The sequence below is a fragment of the Triturus cristatus genome, chromosome 7, assembly GCF_964204655.1.
Source record: "Triturus cristatus chromosome 7, aTriCri1.1, whole genome shotgun sequence".
Taxonomy (NCBI): Eukaryota; Metazoa; Chordata; class Amphibia; order Caudata; family Salamandridae; genus Triturus; species Triturus cristatus.
The window spans coordinates 1,813,863,526-1,813,886,570 of NC_140590.1; positions in this window are offsets into that span (position 1 = coordinate 1,813,863,526).

Consider the following 23,045-nt stretch of genomic DNA (forward strand, 5'->3'; position numbering starts at 1 on the left):
AATGTCAGTTCATAACCGGTAAGTCTTGCTATGGTCAAGTGTTGTGTTTGTGTTCGGTTCACAAGAACCTCTACTGCATGTGGTACTTGTACTGTCAATGGGTGTCCTAATACTATGGCATCGCTTTGTCTGATTGCTAAAGCTGTCGCTGCCACTGATTTCAGGCATGCAGGCAAAGCCTGAGCTACGGGATCTAATGTACTGGAAAAATAAGCACATGGCTTGCGTGATCCTGCTTGATCCTGAGTGAGTACTGACAAGGCAGTACCTTCGCGTTCTGTAACAAAGAGTGTAAAATGTTTGCTATAACATGGTGTTGCTAAAACAGGTGCTTGACATAAAGCTTCCTTTAGGTTTTCAAAAGCTTGTGTATGCTCCTGAGTCCAAGGGAGAACAGTCGATGTGGCTGCCTCCTGTGTGGTTAACTGAATGAGTGGTTTTGCTAGAAATGCGTACTGAGGGATCCACTGCCTACAATATGAAGTGAGGCCTATGAAAGCCCGCACCTCCTTTTGTGTCTGGGGTATTGACATGTTAGCAATTAACTGGATGCGATCTGGTGTAAGCTGCCTTCCCTCCTTGGACAGCGAGTGACCAAGATAAATAACTCGCTGGACACAGAATTGCAGCTTAGAAGGAGACACCTTGTGCCCCTTGTCGGCTAGAAAATGTAAAACTGTCAGAGAAGCTTTTTCACATTCTGGCTCGCTTCTCGCGGTGATCAGCAGATCATCGACATATTGAAGCAGTGCTGTATTGACTGGCATGTGGATACTGTCAAGTTCTCGTTTCAGTGCTTGGCTGTAGATGCTGGGGCTTTCTGTGAATCCTTGGGGAGCGCGTGAGAATTTAAAGCTGCGCCCATTTAAACTGAATCCGAACAAATATTGGCTTTCCGGATCTATTGGGACGCTGAAAAAGGCATTCTTGAGATCAATTACAGTAAAGAATGTTGCTTCGGAATCAATTGCTGTCAACAATGATGATATATCAGGGACCACAGGGAATTGTGGTACAATGCACTTGTTTAGTTCACGCAAATCAATAACCAATCGGTACACTGGTGGGGCAGTAGGATCAGTTCGTTTAAGAATCGGAATTATCGGTGAATTACATACATTGGAGTCTGTTTCTACAACTACTCCCTGGGCAATCAGCTCATCAATGATTTTCAGCAAAGCCACTACAGCATCATGCGGTAACTTGTATTGTCGCATTCGTGGTAGTACCACTCCTGCTTTCAGTGTGACTCGATAGGGTGTAATGTTCATGCAGCCAACATCCGCAGGGCCTTGTGCCCATAGATGTACTGGTAAAGTCTGTAGTCGGGGATCCATGTCTCTAGACACATAGTGACCTTTAAAATCACGTAAAAACAACCTTACTCCTTCCGGAGAACAACATATTATGGCTCCTAGTGCTTTCAGAGTTTTAATTCCTAACAGATTTTCTGGGCATGATTTAGTAAGCAATAAATCTGTAGTTCGTGTCAAAGGTCCTATCGTAAGTGGTAGAGGCTGTGATACTTCATTAACAATAGGTTTTCCTGAAAAACCAAGGGAAACATTTTGAGAGCCTGAGAGGGGTGCCCCTGGAACTTCACTACGTTTTATAGTTGTTCGACTTGCCCCTGTATCGAGTAAGAATTTTCTATCCTGACCTAATAATTCACTATGTACATAAGGTCCTTCTTGATCTACAGGAATCTCGATAAGCGGTAAGTCAACTTCCCTCTCTAGGCTGGTTCATGCGTAACGCTGATACTCAGGGTATTCATACTGTGCAGTCTGATACATTTGTCGTGTCGTGGTTTGTGTGGCAGTAGCAGGCAACGGTGGTGCAGCTGGCACAAACTGTATGGGTTGCTGTGAGGCTGGCATGGACTGTTGCTGAACTGGCATGGACTGTCCATGCTGCATAGTTCCTTGTTCATTCTGATCTTGTCTAACTAATCGTGGTCTCTCCTTTGCAATACCTGTAGCTATATTACGTTTCAGGACTGGACAATCGTGTACATAATGGCCCAGTTGTTTACAGTAATTGCAGGTTCCTTTTACAGGAACTGCAGAATCACCAGAATGTGTCACACCCTTTTTGTGACCATCTGCTGGTACTGTCTGAGAAACTAGCATTTTCATTTTTGTATCCTTCATGCGTCTATGCTCGTGTTCTTGTTCATCCCTAATTCTATTGTGATGATACTGTAACATTTGTAGCATTTGCGACGGAGTGTTACTTTGCCAGGTACTCTCGAATTTCAATATTCTATTCTTTACTGGAGGCAATGCATTTTCCACTAATTTTGTCACAAATAAATGTGGATATGAGTCACTACTTGCTTTTATACCACTATTTATACCAAAACATTTTTCAAATCGAGCATAATAATCGCTTGTGTCTTCATCTTGCTTTTGTTTGCAGGCTGTGATTGCACCCCAATCTTCCTTTTTTGTAGTTAATAAACGTGGCAGTACCTGTACTAGTAAACCTGGTAACAGTTTAACTTTATCCCCGAGCCCTGAACCTGCAGTTCGGCCCCTTTCTTCCTCTGCTAATGCTGTCCAGTCTATCTTTTGGTCACCCACTTCCCACTCTTTTTCTTTCAGTTTTTCATAAATGCCAGCAGGCAAAAGCACCTTTAATATCGTCATAATATCAGGAAAGGTGTACTCTCCCATCAGTAACATGTCTTTAATTTCTCGGTGGAAACCCGCTGGGTCTTTGTCATGACTAGGTACTACTTTTTTCATTTCTAATAATTCCATTTTTGATATGGGTGTGTAAACAAATACACGGTGAAACTCATTGTCTTCGCCTTTTATTGGGTGCACTTCTCGTAGGGGATTTTGTCTATCCATATAGTACGGCGCTCTTTCTCTGCGGGGCAGCGAGAGAGGATCCGGACTTACAAAAAGGACATACTGCTTACGTGACACTAATATCTCTTTAATTAGCTTGTTACTAGAACCTCTCCATCTGTTCGTGAGTAGTTCCGTTAATATATCAGGTAAAGGACCAGGGTCAGCATGTTGGCTCTTATATAATATGAGGAGTTGCTGAATCATATATATTCCAGCTAAACGTTGTTCATCTGTACTGAGATTAAAAAACGTGTGTGCTACGGTCTCATCACCGTATTTTTCAGGACTGTCAATCCAGTGAACGGCTGATCTGGCTAATTCTTGCTCATCCATGGAATCGAGGAGGTGGTAACCTCTTCGTTCTCGTAGTATTTTATCTGCGGCTTGAAACAAATGTTCTGGAGACTTCAGATTCATTACAGGCGTCGGATACGTTCTGCTATTATTTGGGCATACTGAGTGTATGGGATCAGAAAAACATCTAGCATTATCACAGGATCCTCCTCTGCCTACATAGGCTATGGTCTCTGACTGTCTTGCGGAATTCCCTGATTCGGACACTTCATCTTGCTCAAACTCGTCTGTTCCCAATCTTTCTTCATGAATACGCTCTATTTCTTTACGGATTTTTCGGCACATGGCTATTATACAATTTTGCTTATCGTGTCTCCCTTCTGATATATTCTGACTCCATCTTGTAAGAATAAGCATTGCATTCGGGTCTACCCCCGGGCGGTCTTGATTTCTGATCACACAGTTTATGAGGAAACGTAACAGTTCCCCCTGTATCTCTACTTTCTGGAATTCCATAGCTCTGTTAATACATCCTGGATCTCGTCCTGTTTGAACAAAATGATATATGTTATCTAGATGCGTAGTCATTCCTGGTAACCTTGCTAAATACTCTGCGGCTCGCCTGATACGTAATGATGCCAGGACCATTTCGTCCTCTTTACCAACCACTGGGTCATATCTACAATTTACAAGGAGTTCCTTAAGCGTACGTTCACTTACGAATTTAGGTGTACGTGAATGCGCTGACTCTTGAAAAACAAGTTTATTTATTCTGGGTGGTGTAAAGGTACTGCTAGCACCTCCCGTGGCCCCATCTGGGGCGTCGGGTGTGAATGGATTCGTTGAACGTGACACAGCAACTATGGGTGTCGATACCCCTGTAGGATCGACTGCGGAGACAGATGCGGAAACAGATGTGCTTGCCGAAGCTTGTATCGGGACTTGCTGTTGCACGGGGACAGATACCTGATCCTGACGTTGAACCCCTCCGCCAGACGGTCTATGTGGTGTGGCGTTAGCATACTCGGGAGCTGCGTCGTCTAGATATGAGGAAAGAAAAACATCTTCTGCGGTTCTGGGATGCCCTTTTGGATGTACCTTAATTGGAAATAATGGGGGTGGCAAGTCTTTTGGCATCTCTGGAGCAGCCTTAGGTAGTCCTTCGGCTAGAAGGGGATACATACCATTCATAAGAGCATTTCTTTGTCTATTTACTTGTTCTGATTTCACTCGGATACCTTCCTTAATTAATAGATTTTCTTGAACTTTATTTGAACTTTCTTTACTCCTCTCTTCTTGCCTACGTGCTTTTTCTGTTCGTCTATGAGATTCCTTACGCCATAACTCAACAGCGTCTTTCTGTGATTGTCTGACCTTTCTTTTCCATAACTCTTCCTCCACTTTCATGATGCATTCTGCATCCCAGGTTCCCGCTACGGGCCACCTTTGACTTTCCGGCAATCCCTTGGTATAATCTACCCATAGATCAAGAAACAATATGGCATCTAAGCCATGCTTATGGTACATAAAATGCCCTGGAGTGTCCCTAGGAGGAATAGGAACTGCTTCTTCAAGCACCCCTTTTCTGGTAGTAATCTGTCTTAACTTCGAGAAGAGCGGCATATTGACAACTGATCTGATACTTACTCTTGAACTCACTTAATACGAAAAACACAATAATGAACAGTGAACAATGAACACTCATTCATACCACAATATTTGAACACTTTAAACATTAAACATTAAACATTTTAACAACGACCGACAATGATGACAGTCTGCCTAACTAATCACCACGCTGAATTCTTGACAATAACTGAATACTTCGGAATACTTGATATACTGCTAAACAGTACATATACACTGCTAAACAGTGCAGACCGGATTCGTGTACCCAAATCCGTCTTGACCGGCACAACCTATGTGCGCGTCAACACGCCTCCCCGGCGATGGTACTCACCGAGTAGCTCCTTGAAACGAAAGGCCTCAGAGAATGGACAGGACTCGATGACTGCGGACAGCGGACCCTCTGGACATCGGGATTTCGAGAAACCTGGTGGGCCTCTGTATACCTCGGATCTTGCTCTCTCAGCTAGGCTCTGGTCGGGACACTTCGCACTTCTCACCGCCTCGTCTGGGTTGATCGCAGCCTCAGTCGCCCCCGCTTGACCGGAGGGAGCTTACAGGAAATCCTGCTGGTACGCGTTTATGGTCCGTCCAGCTGTGGCAGGAGACCGGGCCTGCAACGCACCGCCGGCGCGTGAGATGAGAAAGTGTCCCTGTTCGGGCGCCATTATGTGGTAAATAAAATCTTCTTTACCGGACTGAATTTCATACGGGATCTTAAAATAAAGTAAAATAGCTCAAAATAACAAGAGGCAGAATCCGTGGTATAAGAGTTTCTAAATGGGCTTTATTCCATTCAAAATGGCCGACTCGAGTCGCGGCCTTCAGGTTCCGTCACCGCGAGGGTTCAGGAAGTGAAGTACAATACTTTATTGACAGACATGCATTTTTATAATAAGTACATTACAATGAAACGAATGTAGAAGGCGTAACATTTGATAAGAAAAGTGACATGACAGGTACGTAATCGAAACTAGGCGTAATAAGGAATAAAAGAAACATGATTGGTTAGGATTATCAGACATAGGTGGATCTATAAGATAATACTTGGCATAGATGCGCGCGCAGCAGCATGACGTGTAATTGACGTGCAACTAGGGGGTGAAGGGACTTGACATTTAGCTCTACATGTGGAGACGAGAAGTCTGAGGGGTCAAGTCAACCTAATCCCAAATCATATCTAACATCCTATGTTTAAAGAACTATGTTATCCACAAGGAAGGACTCTCGGACAGAATCTAGTCTATACTGACTGTGTGCGTGCACAAACGCCTAAGTGTCTATATGAGAAGCGAGAGGCAGAAAGCTTTCCATGGCAGCAGGGCTATGAATCACTTGCAGGAGGACGGAAAGGCTGAGTCCTTTGCTTGTGAGCTAAAGGAAATGTTTACCTAAATCACTAGACAGGAATGCATCGGCTGAAGAGCAAAATAGATAATTCGAAGGTGAAATACAGCTTCTTGGCAGGCAGGCGAAAACTGGCCGAGGCAGGCACCGTTAGCTGCACAGGGAGTAGGACAAAGTTCATGGATACAGATGCGAGCTCAAGCTGAAGCTGTCAGAGACAGAGAGCAGGGAAAGGCTTTGAGGACAGAATCGGGCCTACTTGCCTGAACTGTAAAAATGGAGTAACTTAGCCATATAAAGTCGGTGGCCTTTCATGCTTAGGAATCGAATATCCAGCCCATTGATGGCGGATCTGACAGAGAACATGTCGACGGTAGACACACATATGTTTGCGTCTTCGAAACTGGAACTGGAGGGAACATACATGTACTTGTAACATGCATATAGAACCGTTGGGGTCCAAGATAGGGGACATAACTGATCAGGAAAATCCACATTTCCACAATCCGAGGTGGCCCACAGAGCACAAGGGAGGGTAGCTAACACAGCATCTTCTGCAACCACACACATCCGTTCAGACAGGGGGTAATTGTCATTCAATATCACCCGCACTCCAGCAGGGGAACAGCGGATCGTAGCTCTGAAGTGCTTCAGCATATCAAGGCCCATAATATTGTCCGGCGTGTTCGGGGCAAGCAAAAACGGACAGGGTGCAGAAAAAGAATCAACCTGAAATGTGAGGGGCCGCGAAAGAGGGCTGCGGGAGAGTGTACCATCAAACCCTACCGATGTAACCATTAAGCCAGATGGGGGAGCCCTCGGAACCAATTGTTTAGACAGCGCACTACGAGTCGCTCCTGTATCCACTAGGAACTGATCAGTAGAACCCAAAACCTCAGCTGATACGTAAGGACCCTTCTGATCAACCGGCACCTCAACTGATTCTAACCCCCATCCAACGCATTCCTATGCATGCTGAGAATCATGGTACCCAGAACGGTCAATCCCCGACACTTGATACTGGTGTTGTCGATCGAAAACATTAGGCCTATCTCGTTGCTGCCCGGCAGGGTCAAAACGAGCGTGATCGTTAGAATTCCCTCTAAAATTCGAGAAACCCCCTCTACTTCTCGGACCACCCTGATTGTGTCTCTGACGCGAAGCATGCAACGCTGGGCAATCTCTGGCCCAGTGTCCCGATTGCTTACAATACGCACATTGATTCCTGTTCAAATCAGATCGGCCCGAGGGAGGACCATAAAATCCTCCCCTACCTCTATTTACACCCCGTCGGGGCGGACCATATACTTGTGCTAACATCACCTTCGTTTTCAAATCCCTCGATTTCTTTTCCTCCTGCCCCTTCGCTTCTTGCTCCTGGCCCTCATAGTACTGAGCTATAGTCAGGAGGGCTGTCGGGGTCGCAGTGGACCAAGAACTTTCACTCGCTTTTAGGCGGGCTGCGATCGCCGGTAATAAATTCGCCACATATTTATCAGCAAAAAGGTGTCGACCCGTGTCATCCGTAAGTGACTGGCCACTAAAATCATGAAACGTCTCCTCAAAGCGCGTAAAGAAATCTGCAACTGATTCATCGACTTTCTGCTTGCACGAGGCTAGCATATTCCAGTCAATCTTTTTAGGGGGGATGATTGTCTTCAACTTAGCCAGAATAGCAGCAGGGAGATCTAAGATAATCTGAGGTGGTTTCTGCGCGGGCTTTCTCTCCCTATCCTCATCCTCAAGCTCAGACCATCGAGCCTTAAAAGCGGCAACATCGTCCACCTTCCGCACAGATCGCCACATATCTGGTGGTAGAATAAGCCCAAAAAACAAATCTATATCTGCTAAGGTCATAGTACAAGAATTCAAGGCCCCCTCGACTTCTTCGTAAAAGGCCGCTGGATTCTTGCGGGGATCAGGCAACGCATTCTTTAACGCCATGACGTCAGCCCTGTGCCAGGGAGTATAAACCGAATTATACACAAAATATCCCTTAGCATCGGCGGAGGTAATATCCGAGCTAGTCCCCGTTCCTTTAGGAGGAACATACAAAGGCGCCGCCTCTCGCATTGGTTTAGCATGCACTAGATCGCTCTTATCTGATTGAGAGGTGGATGAATGGCCATCTCCGGTACGCGAATCCGACCGCTTCTCCTCCTCGACTTGTTGGCGTGCTTTCTCTTTAAGGTCTTTCGCCGCATCCCGCAACGCAAACATTCGCCGAACCGCATCAGGCGCCTTAGAGGGAGAGAAAACACCATTACGCAATGCTTTAGCATCTAATACCACATCGTCAGGTTCAAAGACACTGGAATATTTCCGGAAAGCAGCAATCACTTCCTCAGAAAAGTGGCCCAAAAAATACAACCTTTCTCTATCCTGCCACGACTCCCAAGAATCCAACAACTCGGCAAGGGATAACTTGCCCTTAAGTGCACGATAGGAAACTTGCCGAAGCTCACCCATTCGCTCAGCCGATAACATGGACCGCGTGTCTACCTTACCCGAACCCGATCCAGAATCTTGTGGCCTCGGGGCAGACGCGCCGACATAAGGAGGTGGAGAACGATCTAATAAATAAAAATCATCGTCATGATTATTAAGGACAGGATAGAGTGACTGACGAACAGCATATTGACCCGAGACTTGCAACCTACGCTCTTTCTCTTGCCTCTCCGTCTGTTCTTTTTCCTCCCGACGCTTTGCTTCCTGTGCTCTCGCATGATCATTCTTCCGTTGCTCTTTATCAAACAGCGCTTTCTCACGTTTCTCTCGCTCACGCACTTCCTTCACCCATAATCGCACACATTCAAACATGTCTTGACGAGCACGCCGTTTACACATACACTGTTCCACATACTCAATCTTACGCATATCAAACGACCCATACAACGGCCACCGTAACTCAGGATCCTTTCTGGTATATTTCCTCCATACTGTGCTGTACATTATGGAAGAAAGACCATGCTTCACATACATATCCCTATTAGGAGTCCCCTCTGGGGGAGCTGGAGCAGATTCCTCGAGGTTTAACCGGTTTCCAAAGCAGCAGCACCACTTACGGAGTGCGCTAAAAGCAGGCATGCTCAAAAATAATGCAGAATATGCAGTATTATCAAAAATGGCACTTAAACGTTGTGCCGTTCAAAGTTACACAGTTCCGGAGAAATATCTCCACATTACCTGCCTATATGTGTTGCAACGCATATATTCTCACAATAATCAATACAAGATATGACCGGTCATCACAAATCAAACTCAAATAGCCAAACCAGGCTTCAAAAACTCGGAGCAAGTACCGTACAACGGTTCTTACCAATCAAGAGTCCAGATTCCAACTGCCAAGCTCCAAAATTCGCCCAAACGGCTGTCACGGCAGGACCGACAGAAGAGGTCTCAGTCGAGGACCGGCGCCACCCAGATGGTCAGCTCGGAAGGGAAGGAAGAAAAACCTCGGGATGCCAGGACTAAAATGCCTCTGGCAGTGATCACATCCCCGGCCAAATTCCTCACCTTCGTCGCGACCAATCCTTCGAGCATCCGAGTCGCCGATGAGCCCCACGTGACGGGCGCCAATTGATGAATACAGGCCCCAGCTAGGCCCGCAGGACACAAGGGTTCGCTCTCCTGCAATGGAATCTATAAGGAAGTTGGCACGGAAACTGCAAAGTACAAAGACAAGGTTTATTAACCCTTAAGGGTGGTCCTACAATCCATACAATACCCTTCAGTATTGCATAGAGTAGCACAAAGAACTTGCGTACACAGTCCCCTTTTATACACAACAGAGGGGCTCATAAGTGGGTGGATACAACATGAGGCAAGGAATGTTACCTTTTATGGACATTTTCGATACAAGATCAATACGTGGGCGGAGCTGACATACTCCTTAAGCCCGCGAAAACATGGTCAAGCAAGGACTAACTGATAACAGATGTGGTCAAGCCTGGGCATGCGCCAGGCGGACAAAGGAACTATTTATAGACTGTTACTAGGCAGATTACAAGAGCAACTAATACGAAGATAGGACTCTTCTCGTGTTGAGCACGTGGAGACATGACAATACAAAATGGAGTCCAGACTTTAGTCAACATCACGGAAAGAGACATGTGTAAGGCAGGAGAATTCATGTCTTTAGTAAATGCTTAATCACATCGTGGTTTCAATTTACAACAACCTCAGCTATCGGTGTAAGGAATAGCGGAGAGTTTCTATGCCGTTAAGGTGATTTTATTTCGGAAAATGCGGTCAGTCATAACAACGGCCGCCATTTTGTTTTTTGTGACGATATTTTCCTGATGCATTCGTTACCTTTTTATCAGTGCCATTCACTACAGGATTGCTACTATATCATATGAACAAAGGTTTTTCTTCATTTGCGGTGTAATTTCCTGGTCTTCTTTGTGACAATTATTGGAGTACCTCCTGCAGAATCTTTTTTCTTCATTTTTCTTTTCCTTTTCATCATCGCTTTGTTGCGGATTTCCTCTAACTTTGACAAGTATTGCTATCTGAATCATCTTTCCTTGTGACCGTCTCTTCCATCACCAAAAGAGACTTTGTCTTCCTTTTCTTCATGGCAATGCCGCGTGGTGCTCGCAGTGGTGCTCGTGCTGGGGCTCACCAAGCTATCTCCCCGCCACTGGCTGATAACAACCCTTTTAATGTCCTACGAGATAATATGGATGAAGCTCCCCCGGAATCCTCTGATCCTAAAACCTCCTCCTCGGCGGATACTCGCCCCAAACAACTCTCCAAACTACCAGCAGCTTCGCCCTCTGGCAAACGGGTAAAAATTAACCCTCCTTCTCCTACTAATCCACCCTCTTCAGTCTCTATGGAGCTTCTCCTTGATGAAATTCGTGCTCTGAAGCCTTATATGGAGGAAACTAATTCGCGCTTACAAAGCCTTGAAGACAACTGGTCTCACACCATCCAGAGAGTTGTGGCCCTTGAACAAAGAGTTGACGCGTCTGAGGATACCATACATCAGGTACCCATTTTACATACAGAAATTGATCGTCTTAAACAACAAGTCGAACAATTGGAAAACCGCAACAGGCGCAACAACCTGCGTATTTATGGTCTGGTTGAAGGCCTTGAAGGTTCTAATCCAATTTCATTTTTCCAGTCATTCTTACCTTCTCTTCTTGGTCTTCCTGAATCTCCTCCTTTGAACATTCAATGCGCTCATCGCTTGGGCCGGTTGTCTGCTTCTCCCTCCTCCTCAGCGAGACCTAGAGGTACTATCTTATATTTTCTGGAATATACGGACCTGCTCAAAGTACTCCAAGCTGCCAAACAAAAAGGAAAGATTTCTTGGCATGGCTCCAATCTATTTTTTACTCAGGATTATGCCAAAGTGACTGCAGATCGTCGGAAAAAGTTCCTGGAAATGAGACCTGCTCTTCGAAGTCTTAATGCTAGATATGGCCTTTTTCATCCATGCCTTTTTAAAGTGACATATAACAACAAGACTGTTTCTTATGAAGACCCGGCTGTTCTCCAACAATTTTTGACTACTTGTCGTCATGAGTCTATGGATGTTTCCAGATTGTAACTGTTTTGTTTTCCTCATGTAGAATGTTTGCTGTTTTACTGTATATGGTTCTGTTGTTCCGCATTGTTAACATTTGTATTTTGTCTTTTTCCCTTTAGTTTTGGATATTTGGGCCCCTGTTTGTTATCCTCTTCAATTTTCCTGGATGACGTCCTCCCTGTCGTTGTTGCCCTGTGGTTTCCCGTTCGGCGTTCCATTTCCCTGATGTGGTTCCAACACCCCCATTCTTTCTTGTTCTCCTGTGGTATGTCTTTTGCCATTGTGTTCTTACGTTTATGGAATTGGTTGTTTTTGCTTTGTTGTTCTCTTCTCTTTATTCTATTCTCTTCTCTTGCTCCTTATTTCTTTTTTCATTACCGTTGTTTCATTCTTTTTCCTTTTACTCTTACCTCCTGCTCTTTTCTTTCTCTTTCTCTCTTTCTCTTTATCCAGTTACTTCAATCTATTTTTTACCTCTTTTTCTCATTTGTTGATTCCTATTTCATTCTCGTTTTCTCTCTGTACTCTTTGATTTTCTTCCCTTTTCAATGTAATGTGTTTATGGCGGTTCCTTGGTCGTATTTATTAAATTATGTATCTGCTTTTCTTTCTTGTACTTGATATTATCTCTTCTCCTTGCAATGCTTTGTTTTTCCTTCTCTTACTAATGTAAGGATTACTATCCAGTTTTTCTCTACTTATGCTTTTCTGTTTTCCTTTTATTTACATTTTCTTCCTTATCTGTGAATGTCTTTGAATATTTTATCCTGGAATGTTAAAGGTCTTGGGTCACCTATTGAACGCCAAAGAGTTTTGTCTCATGTAGCAAATTTAAAAGGGGATATTGTTTTATTACAAGAAATTCATGTTAAAGATACTGAAATTCCTAAGTTGCGTCGTAATTGGGTTGGTCATGTTTTTGCCTCTCCTGGGTCTGGGAAGCGCAATGGTGTCGCCATTTTATGCCATAAGAGGTTAGATGTTCAGCTTGTCAATCAAGATAATGATGCAGATGGTAGGTGGGTAGCAGTTTCTCTGTTGATTAATACAATTCCTCTGACTATTATTAATATTTATGCTCCCACTGTTCCAGATAAAGTCTTTTGGCCCCATATTCTTTCCTTGCTCATGCAAGTCACTGATGATTATCTGATTTTGGGTGGTGACTGTAATATGGTTATAGACCCCTTTTTGGACAGAAGATCTGATTCTAGGTTCTCCCCCTCCCACATGCATTCTTTGTTTACCTCCACTATTTCCCAAAGAGCCCTTGTTGATTCGTGGAGGCTTTGCCACCCTACCCTTAGAGAATATACTTTTTACTCACCCCCTCACTCCTCCCAGTCCCGATTAGATTATATTTTCATTTCCAAAGCCCTCACTCAACTTATTACTCATTCAGACATAGGTTCTATCTTAATTTCTGATCACGCTCCAGTCTCCTTAAGTCTGGAATTACTCCCCCCCATGAAAGGCACTAGGAGATGGAGGTTTAATAACTCTCTTTTACTGGACCCACAATTCACACCAGCTTTTATGGACTTTGCCTCTTCATTTTTTGTAGACAATGACTCGCCTCAGTTAACCCCTTCCCTTATTTGGGATACAATTAAAGCCGCTTCTAGAGACTTCATTATTACATTTGTTGCCCGTAAGCGTCGTAAAGCCTCTCAATCGACTCATTTGCTTAACGCACAAATTAAACAATTAGAACACTCCTTTTACCTCTCTAAGAAACAATCTGACCTAGATAATCTTATTAAGGCTAAGCTCTCCTTTAATAAAATTTCTACTGACTCTGCCAATTTATTTTTACTTAAGACTAGTGCTAAGTATTACACTGCCCAAAATGAAGCCGGTAATCTTTTAGCTAGATACCTCAAAGTCAAGAAGGAACGTACTAAAATTGAATCCATTGTTACCTCCTCTAATGTTGTGGTTCATAAAGACGAGGATATTTTGGCTGAATTTACGGATTTTTACCAACGTTTATATACTCCGGAATCCTCTCCGGTCTTATCCGAAATTACTCGATATTTATCTTCCATTGCCCCACCTCCCTCCTCAGAGGTTGATTTCTCCCCTTTAGAGGCTGACATTACGCACAAAGATATTCTGGAGGCTATTCAAGTTCTAAAGAGGGGTAAGGCCCCTGGCCCTGATGGGTTTACTATAGAATTTTATTCCCATTTCTCCTCCTTACTTCTTCCTAGAATTCACCAACTATTCTCATCCTTTATAACATCCCAAAAATCTGAAGGTACCTTTCAGGAGGCCCTTATTTGTCTTCTCCCCAAAGATGGTAAAGATCACACCTTCTGTAAGAACTATAGGCCCATTTCTTTAATTAATTTAGATTACAAAATTTTTGCCTAGATCCTTGCACTTGGTTTAGAAAAAATTCTTCCTAAATTAATCGCCAAAGAACAATGTGGATTTATCAAAGGACGTCACTTATCTGACAATACCCGTCTTTTCTTTAATGTCTTAAGTAAATCTCACTCTCATAAGACGTCATTGGCAGCTATTGCATTGGACGCTGAGAAAGCTTTTGATAGAGTCAACTGGCAATTTATTTTTTCCTCCCTTTCTTGGTTTGGTTTCGGCCCTAAGTTTCTTTCTTATGTCTCAATGCTTTATTCTTCTCCTAGGTCCTTTATTCTGGCCAATGGCCTTGTCTCCTCTTCCTTTCCTCTTCTTCGTGGTGTTCGACAGGGTTGTCCGCTATCTCCGCTCCTATTTATATTAGCATTAGAACCCTTTTTAACTAAGATTCGTATGAACGCTGATATTTCTGGTTTCCCTTATGGTTCTACACAGTTAAAGATCTCTGCATACGCAGATGATATTTTGTTATTTCTCTCGAATCCCCATATATCTCTCCCAGCATTTTTATCAGAAGTTTCGAACTATGCATCAGTGTCTGGCTATAAGCTTAATGTAGACAAATGCGAAATCCTTCCTCTTAATAAATTCAGTTTTCATGCCGATTTCTTAACTTCTTCCTTTAACTGGAGCCCAAACAAAATCAAATATCTTGGTCTCTGGTTTACACCTTCTATTAAGGACACAGTGGCTTTGAACTTTAAAAATTTACTAATAGCTCTTACTGCCTCTACGAAACAATGGCATCCTTTGTTCTTATCTTGGTGGGGTAGATTAGATTCTATCAAGATGATGTTGGTACCTTTAGTCTTATTTCTCTTGTCGAATCTTCCGATTCACATTCCTAAGTTTTATTACAAGAATATTTATTCCGTATTATCAAAATTTTTATGGCAAAACAAAACTGCCAGAATGTCTTTTTCTAGACTTAAATCTCCTAAACACTCAGGTGGTGTCAATTTTCCTGACTTTTCCTCATATCATACTTCCTTTTTTCTTACTCATTCTGCTTCTTTCCTTTCTGATCATACTCCTGACCCCTCTTCTTGTCCTTTGTGGGTAGAGGTTGAGACTTCCTTTTTTCAGCCCTTTACGTTTGAAGAATTTGTTTCATTGTCACAAGCTCCAAAGAAATCTTCTCTTCCTATTCTTCAACATGTTTGCAAGACCTTTCAACCTATTATTTTGCATAACCTGGATGACCGTGCTCGTTTTTTACAATCCCCTATTTGGTATAACTCTCTTATCAAGATTAAAAATAGATCTATTTTTTGGAATGATTGGCTATCTCTAGGTCTTAAATGGACTCATCAACTCTTTCATGATGGTTCTTTTATCCCCTTTTCTGTTCTTCAAGATCGTTTCTCTCTCCCCCTCTCTTCTTATCCCAAATATATTCTATTAAGAACGGCAGCTCAAGCTACCTTTGATGCTCTTACGGATACATCCATTCAATATAATTCTTCTCTCATTTCCTTACCATTTTTCCATTCTTCTCCATCTGCGTCTCAAATTTACAAAAAACTGCGAGATTTGTCTGCTCATCGAGTGAAATCTGCTGTGGATTGTGCTTGTGAATCAGATTTAGATGACTGTTTTCCGCTTACTACCTGGGATAACATTTGGATCAAAATAAGGAAATCGTCTAGAGCGGCAAATACAACTCAAACTCTATTTTTTATATACAATAGACTTTTAATCACCCCACATAAACTACATCACATTGACCCTTCTATCCCGTCCATCTGTTGGTCCTGTTCGGCTTTAGTGGCTGATCTTAAACACATGTTGTTTACTTGCCCTGCTGTTCACCTTTTTTGGGGCAAGGTTTGGCAACAAATCAATTCCATTTTTTCCACCAATTTCCCCTTTTCTTTTTCTCATATTTTTCTTGGGAGTCTCTCACAAGTGTGGTCCTCCTCCAACACTGATACCTCTATTGTTGATCTCCTTCTTGCTGTAGCGTTTCAACAAATCACGAAAGCTTGGAAGGATACCTCCCTTATTTCCTATCAAGCATGGTGGTATGGGGTTTGTTATAACCATAGACTAGATAGAGCATATGTCCACCCTATTTCCCTTGCGATTAAAAGGGACTTATTATGGCTACCCATTACTTCTTTTCTGAATTTGTCTGCCCAATCCATTCCCTTACATAACCCCTGCAGGGAGGAAGTACCTAAACCTCCTTGATGTTCTTGTTTTTATTAATAATTCTGATAGTATTAATGTATGAAATTTGCCAATTTGTTCTATCTCTTGTTGAATACTAATTCCTGTATTATGAAATCATATTTTTTCTTTATACTGCCACTTATTTAATATATTGTTGTAATATGTTTTTGATGATATCCCTTTTTCTTTCCTTCTTTTCTTCTCTCTCTTTTTCTCTCTACTTCTTTTTATTGTTCTGAAATGTTTTACATTGTATTTTTTATCACAAGTGTATATTATTATTGTACTGCAACTTTTTCGTTCTTCAATAAAATCCTCTTTAAACTGAAAAAAAAAAAGAATGAAAGTTGAGAAACACAAAGCATGCACTGGTTGCAATATGAAGTGTGTGAAATTTCTGTGATTTCTGTAATTTGACAGAATGGGAAACATTATGTGAAATTATGCTTAATTTTGAGAAATGTAACTCTGCCATGTAGGACTATATATTAGTGTGAAATGCATTTTTGTCTCAAGGATGTGTTTTGCACTAAAAATAGCGTGGAGACATAATTGCAGAGAACGTTTCCAGGTGGCTAACCAGTAACTGTCTACAATTGAACCTGACAAGACCGAGAGCACGTTGTTCCGCAAAGCAAACATTCTGCGGTTTAATTAATGGTGGCTCTCGCAATTAGGATCAGTTCAATCTCTCAAACATTCTGTGAAAAAGCTTTGCATAAAAATTGATAAAGCCCTCTATATGAAAGACCATATCCTGGATACCACTGGCAGGTGCTACAATAATGTTCTAATCATATGTTTAATATTCCCCTTTCTACCGTTTTCTGCAAGAAGAACACTAGTTCAAGCCCTAGTAGTGAGTTGTCTAGATTATGGGTATGCTCTATTGACCACAGCTAATAAGACACTTGTGGCCAAATTACAGGTGGTACAAAATAAGCCAGCCATACTAATTTTGAATCTTCCACCAGGTACCCTATTGTCTCCTTCACTGAAGACTCTGCACTGGCTGCCAGTGAAGATGAGGAACATAATTCTTTTTATAACTCTTTTTATTAACCATTAAGGAGTTTGTCATTATCATTTACAAACAGGAGCATTGCACAGCACCATGAATCTGACCACAGTACATTACATGGTGTTATTCAATGAGACAGAGCATTTTGCAATATTTACGGTGATATTGGTTCATCATCAGGCGGGAGAACAGGCGGGACACAAATTTTGCCTCGATAAATGTTCCATTTGGTCCATATTGCGATCCATTTTTGGGGACAGTCACAGGTAATGTATACAGTTTTTTCATCATACATCAATCCATGTCCCCCCTCCAGGCTACAAGTTTTGGCGACCCTTCGGCCCCCCATTGCTGTGCAATATTTCTTTTTGCCACCATTAGCCCCAGAGTAACCCATAATTTGTCCTTACTGTTTAGATCTGTGGGCTCCCACACATTTAAGAGGCATCTTATTGCTTCGGGCATGATAGCTGTCCCTAACACCTCACCCATACAGTCATATATCTTCTTCCAGTATTTCTGTACTATCCCACATTCCCATAATGTGTGCATGAAGGTTTCTTCTTGACCACACAGTCTCCTGCATCTTCCAGCTGTCCCCTTTCCCATTTGCACTAGTCTGGGCCCTGAGATGTAAACCCTATGTAGTATTTTTAGCTGGATCAAGTGTAGTCTTGACAAAATCGCAACTTCCGTGGGGAAGCCAACACCTCTTGCCACTCCTCTTCGTCTATCTCCAGCCCATCCCCATCCCAATGTTCTCGTAATGGTCCGAGGGGATCGGTCATGTTATTGATTAACTTTTTATAGGTCAAAGATATAGCTTTTTCTGGCAAGTATCCGTCAAGGAGTCTCTACTCTAATGGTGGGGCTTCTGGGGGGAGGCCTCCTCTAACAGATTTGAAGGTGAGTCAGACTTGTAAATATCTAAAATACTCAGTGTTGGCTAGATCATGCTTAAGTTGTAACGATAGGTCCCCGATCCTCGAGATCCTGATGAGGTCCTATTTATCAAACCCCTTTGATGTACCCAGAGTACCCAGTTATTCCGAGTCCCATAAAGGAGTGGCTAGCGTGAGTTTCTGCTCCCACCCCAGGCTACAATTCATAGCATGCCAGACTTGTACAGAGTGCTTAGTTGGTCCTGTCAATGGGTACCTGTGGGGTCTAGAGTATAGTGCCCTGTTGTAGTTTTCACCAAGGAGTAACCATTTATCCATTCTGTACCCAGGGTCATCCCCAGTGCAGTATGTGCAATGATTTATGGCTGGCAGATGTTCTGCCCAATGGTATTTCTTGATGTCAAGGGGCCCAATCCCTCCGTCATACCAATTGAATGTGAGTTTACGTAGTGCAATTAGTGGTCTGCAGTCCCACAGTAGTTCTCTCAGCAGACCTTCTATATCCTTGAAGTATCCACCGGAACCAGGTCTGGGGAGTTTTGCAGAGCATACAGGAAGTGCGGCAACGCCATAATTTTAAAAAGTTCTGCTGCTCCCAACAGTGAGATTGGCAGCACACTCCAGCTAGCGACATCTTGCTTCAGTCTCTGCAATGGGGCAAGGAGGTTGCGCTCATAAGGAAGCTTAGGGTCAGAAGTAGAAAATACTCCCACGTATTTAAAGCCCACTTTTGTTGTTTGGACGGTACACCCTCTGGGTGGGGAGAGAGGGTCCCCGTGAAGAACATACAGCAGAGACTTGCTCCAATTAATGGTGTATCCTGAGTTTTTCCCAAAATCTGTGAAAATATTTAGCACTATATGAAGTGACCTTTTAGGGGAGGCGAGGTACAGTAAAATATCATTGGCATATAGTGCGATGCGGTCTTCCCACCGCTCTGTCCACACGAGTCCCGTAATAACTGGATCCTTTCGAATCCATGTCGCCAATGGCTCCAGTGAGAGAGTGAAGAGCAAGGGTGAAAGTGGACAACCCTGCCTGGTTCCCCGCCCCAGAGCGAATACTTTTGCTTTCTTATTATTAACTACCACCTGCGCCAGAGGGGCGTAATAAAGAAGCCTCACCCACCCGACAAAACCGGAGCCGAAGCCCAGCTTAGCCAGAGCTGCAAAGAGGTAAGGTCATTCGATGGTGTCAAATGCCATTGTTGCATCCAACGAAACTACCACTTCATCTTCCTGAACTGTGTCCAATCGTCCCATCACACCATGTAGCCTTCGCAAGTTTAGTACAGTGTTTCGATGTGGCATGAAGCCCGACTGATCGGGGTGCACCAGTTTACTTATAACCTGGACTAGACGGCTCACTAGAAGCTTTGCCAGTATTTTGGGTTCCGCATTCAATAGCGAGATGAGCCGACAGGATGAACATTCACCCCTCGGTTTTTCTTCCTTATGTATGGTGACCAATGTCGCTATCCTTTGATCACGAGGAAGTTGACCCAGCTCTCTACTCTCCTCAAACATGGCCCGTAGTCTTGGGGCAAATTTGTCTGGCTTTAACTTGTACCGCTCAATTGGCAAACCATTAGGTCCCAAGGCCTTGCCGGGCTGGAGATTCCTTATCGCTTGTGCTATTTTGTCGCTTTTAAGGGCACTATCAAGTGAACACTGTTCCTCATCCGACAGCCTAGTGAGATCGACATCTGAAAGCAGAGCTCTAGAATCTTCCTCTGGCATATAAGAGCTTCTTTGATATACTACCTGATAGTGGTCTGCGAATTCATTGACTATGGCCTGTGGATCTGTTATTTTCTCTCCCGATTCTTGTATCAATTCTGGCACTAGCCTACTTGCTCTCTCCTTCCTGTCTAACCAAGCGATCAGTTTTCCGGCCTTGTCTCCCTGATCGTATATTCTGCAATCCCTGTCCCTTCCCAGAGTTTTGACCATGTCCGTAGCAATTGCTTTACTCCTCTCTCTTTAATTTCAGACCATGGAGTTTCTCCTGTTGGTCTAGCTCTCAAGTGTCTTCCTCGAAATGGAAGAGTTCACTTTCTAGCTGTTCCAGATCTTTGAACTTTTCTTTACGCACTCCGGCAATTAACGATAGAGCCTGTCCCCTTATCACCGTTTTAAATGCTTCCTAAACAGTTAGGGATGAATCAACTGATCCCTCATTTTCCTGGAAGTAGTTATCTAGAGACCTCAGGAGTGCTTCTTTAACTTTGTGGTTGCGCAAAAACCACGGGTTAATGGGCACTATGCTTCCCACCCTTTTTTCACCTAGGACTAGCTGGAGCCATACCGAGGAGTGGTCTGATATCCCTCTGGCAATGTGTCTTATTTCAAGTATATTTGTTATTTGGTACACGGGCGCCAGTAGGTAGTTTATTCTGGAGAGGTTGTTGTGCGCCCCGAATGGAATGTGTATTGTTTACTCTCCAGGTGATAAGCCCTCCAAACATCAATAAGGCCTAATGCATCTAAAAAGTTTGGAAGCCAACTACTAGCAGCACTAATATCCTGGGGTGGATTGTGATCAAGGAGGCCCGATACCACCGAGTTAAAGTCCCCTCCAACAATCGTGTGTCCATCTGGGAATGAAAGTAATATAGTACTTAGGTCTTTAAAGGTGCGGCCCTGCAGGCCCGGTGGGACATAGGCAGCCATTACTGTGAGCGTTTGTCCCTCCCGCTGTCCCGAGACCGCTGAGTAACGACCCAGCTCATCAGTCCAAGTACACTGTATGGACAATGGGAATGAGTGTTAGAACAAGATACCAACCCCCCCTTGACCCCGATGTGAAGCCAGAGTGTGCCACAAGTTTATAGCCCCATCTGTTCATTGCTTTGCAAGTGCTACCTACTAGGTAGGACTCTTGGAGTAACACTATGTCTGGGGGGGAATGTCGCTTAATGTATTGTCATACTATACTATTTTTTACTGTATCTGCCAGCCCATTAACGTTCCAACTGAGGAGTTTGAGGCTTTTGTCCCAGTGCGTACTCATTGTGGAATGTGTGGTCTGTATTTAATTCTTGCTGTATACTGCTCTGGTCATGACAATTGTACTCTGATGTGTCGAAACCCCCCACCCCCCCAAAAAAAAACCTTCCAATATCTCTGATCTATGTTCAGGTGTATAATGACCTCCCCCCACCCCTCTCCAATCTATTCGCCCCCCACCACCCAATTGTCGTGCAACGCATTTTGACTCAAAACCCCCAAAAATGTCATTATACCCAATACTCTGAAACAAGAACAATACAATTGCAAAAAAGAAGAAAAAAACCCTTAACGCTGTCACCCCCTCCCTGCTACGTAGGTTTAAAACGACCCACATCCCCAAATAGCCTGTCGCCCAAACAACAGTTGAAAAACCTGCAGGGGCTGCCGGGCGTCGCCTTCTAAAGGCCCCAGAGGCCCAACCCAAGCCCATTTAAGAAGAGTATCATTGCAGTGTTCTGGCAAGTCTACAGTTTCAGCCATCATAATGGGTGTAATCCCCTACTTACGAACCTAGACTGTTCACATAAGTGGAAATAGCAATCATTCCAAGACACTAGTCATTTACTGCGGTTCTCCGGGGTAGCTGAACTCATACATCGGGATCTCCAGGAACGCTGAGTGCGCTCATCCAGACCCCCTTGCCCACTCGACGAGCCTGGTGAGAGCTCCTGGCTATCTCGTCACTCTGCAACCGCATGGCGGTTGCCCGTGCATGGGCTCCCCTCGTTTAGCCAGTTCTGCACTTCCGACGGATCTGTGAAAAACCAGGACTTCCCATTTGCAATGATTTTGAGTTTTGCTGGAAAAAACATCATGAATTAAATGCCCCTTTCCCTTACGGCTCGCTTTACTCCATCAAAGGAGCATCGCTCCTGTTGGACCTTGAGTATAAAGTCTGGGAAAAATCTCACAGTCGCATTCTCGTATTTGAGGTCTCTGTGAAGTCGGGCCGCATGTGAGATTGCGTCTCGTTCCCTGTAATTAAGAATCCTGGCGATGATTGTTCTGGGGGAGGCCCCAGGTTTCGGGGGGGTACCGGGGTTCTGTGTGCCCTCTCCACAGTAAAAAAAGTTGAGAGCCGTTTAGGTTTAAGATGTTTAAGGATTAAGTCCTCAAGAAAGAGGTCCATACTCGGGCCTTCCACCCCTTCCGGTACCCCGCCTGGTACTTGGATGTTGTTCTGGCGAGCCCGCCCTTCTTGATCCTCCAGCTTCAGGGCCACCTGGAGGTGCTGATGTACCAGTTGTTGAACTTTTCCCTCCAGTTTACTTGCAATGCTTTGTAGCTCTGTGGTGCTTGTTTCCGCAGTGGTAACACGCTCCGATCTCTTATTTATATCTGCTCTCAGGAGATTCATTTCAATCTGTACACTATATTCTCACTTCACCATCTCCGGACTCCCTCAGACGCAAACATGGGCAACTGTCAGGGCACACACAAGGGGGGGTTTTCCCTTTCGCTGCGCTCTTGCGTTCTCGTACTAAGGCAGCTCCGCTGGTATTCACTTTGCGTAGCTTTTACAATGTGTTTGGCTGACTATTATTGACCGTGGGTGGGACAGTATCTCCTTTAATATATTGCCCTATAAAGACCACCAGACCCAGCCTTAAATGCACTCCACCATAGGCCTATTCTGCACCACCAAAAGTGTCAAAGAATCCTATTTTAGCGCAGCGATGCGCGATCCCACCTATGAGTTAGGTCTCTGCGAAATTTCAAACCCCAAGAAAACACAGGAAGAGTGAAAACACAAGTGCTTCGCAGATAGCAGCCACTCAAGTGGGCCCCAACCAATATAATCTCACCGTCACTGTTGATGGAGCGCCCCAATTCATGGGGGCTGATGTATCCAGCCTTTTGCTCAGTGGCGCCGTTCATCAA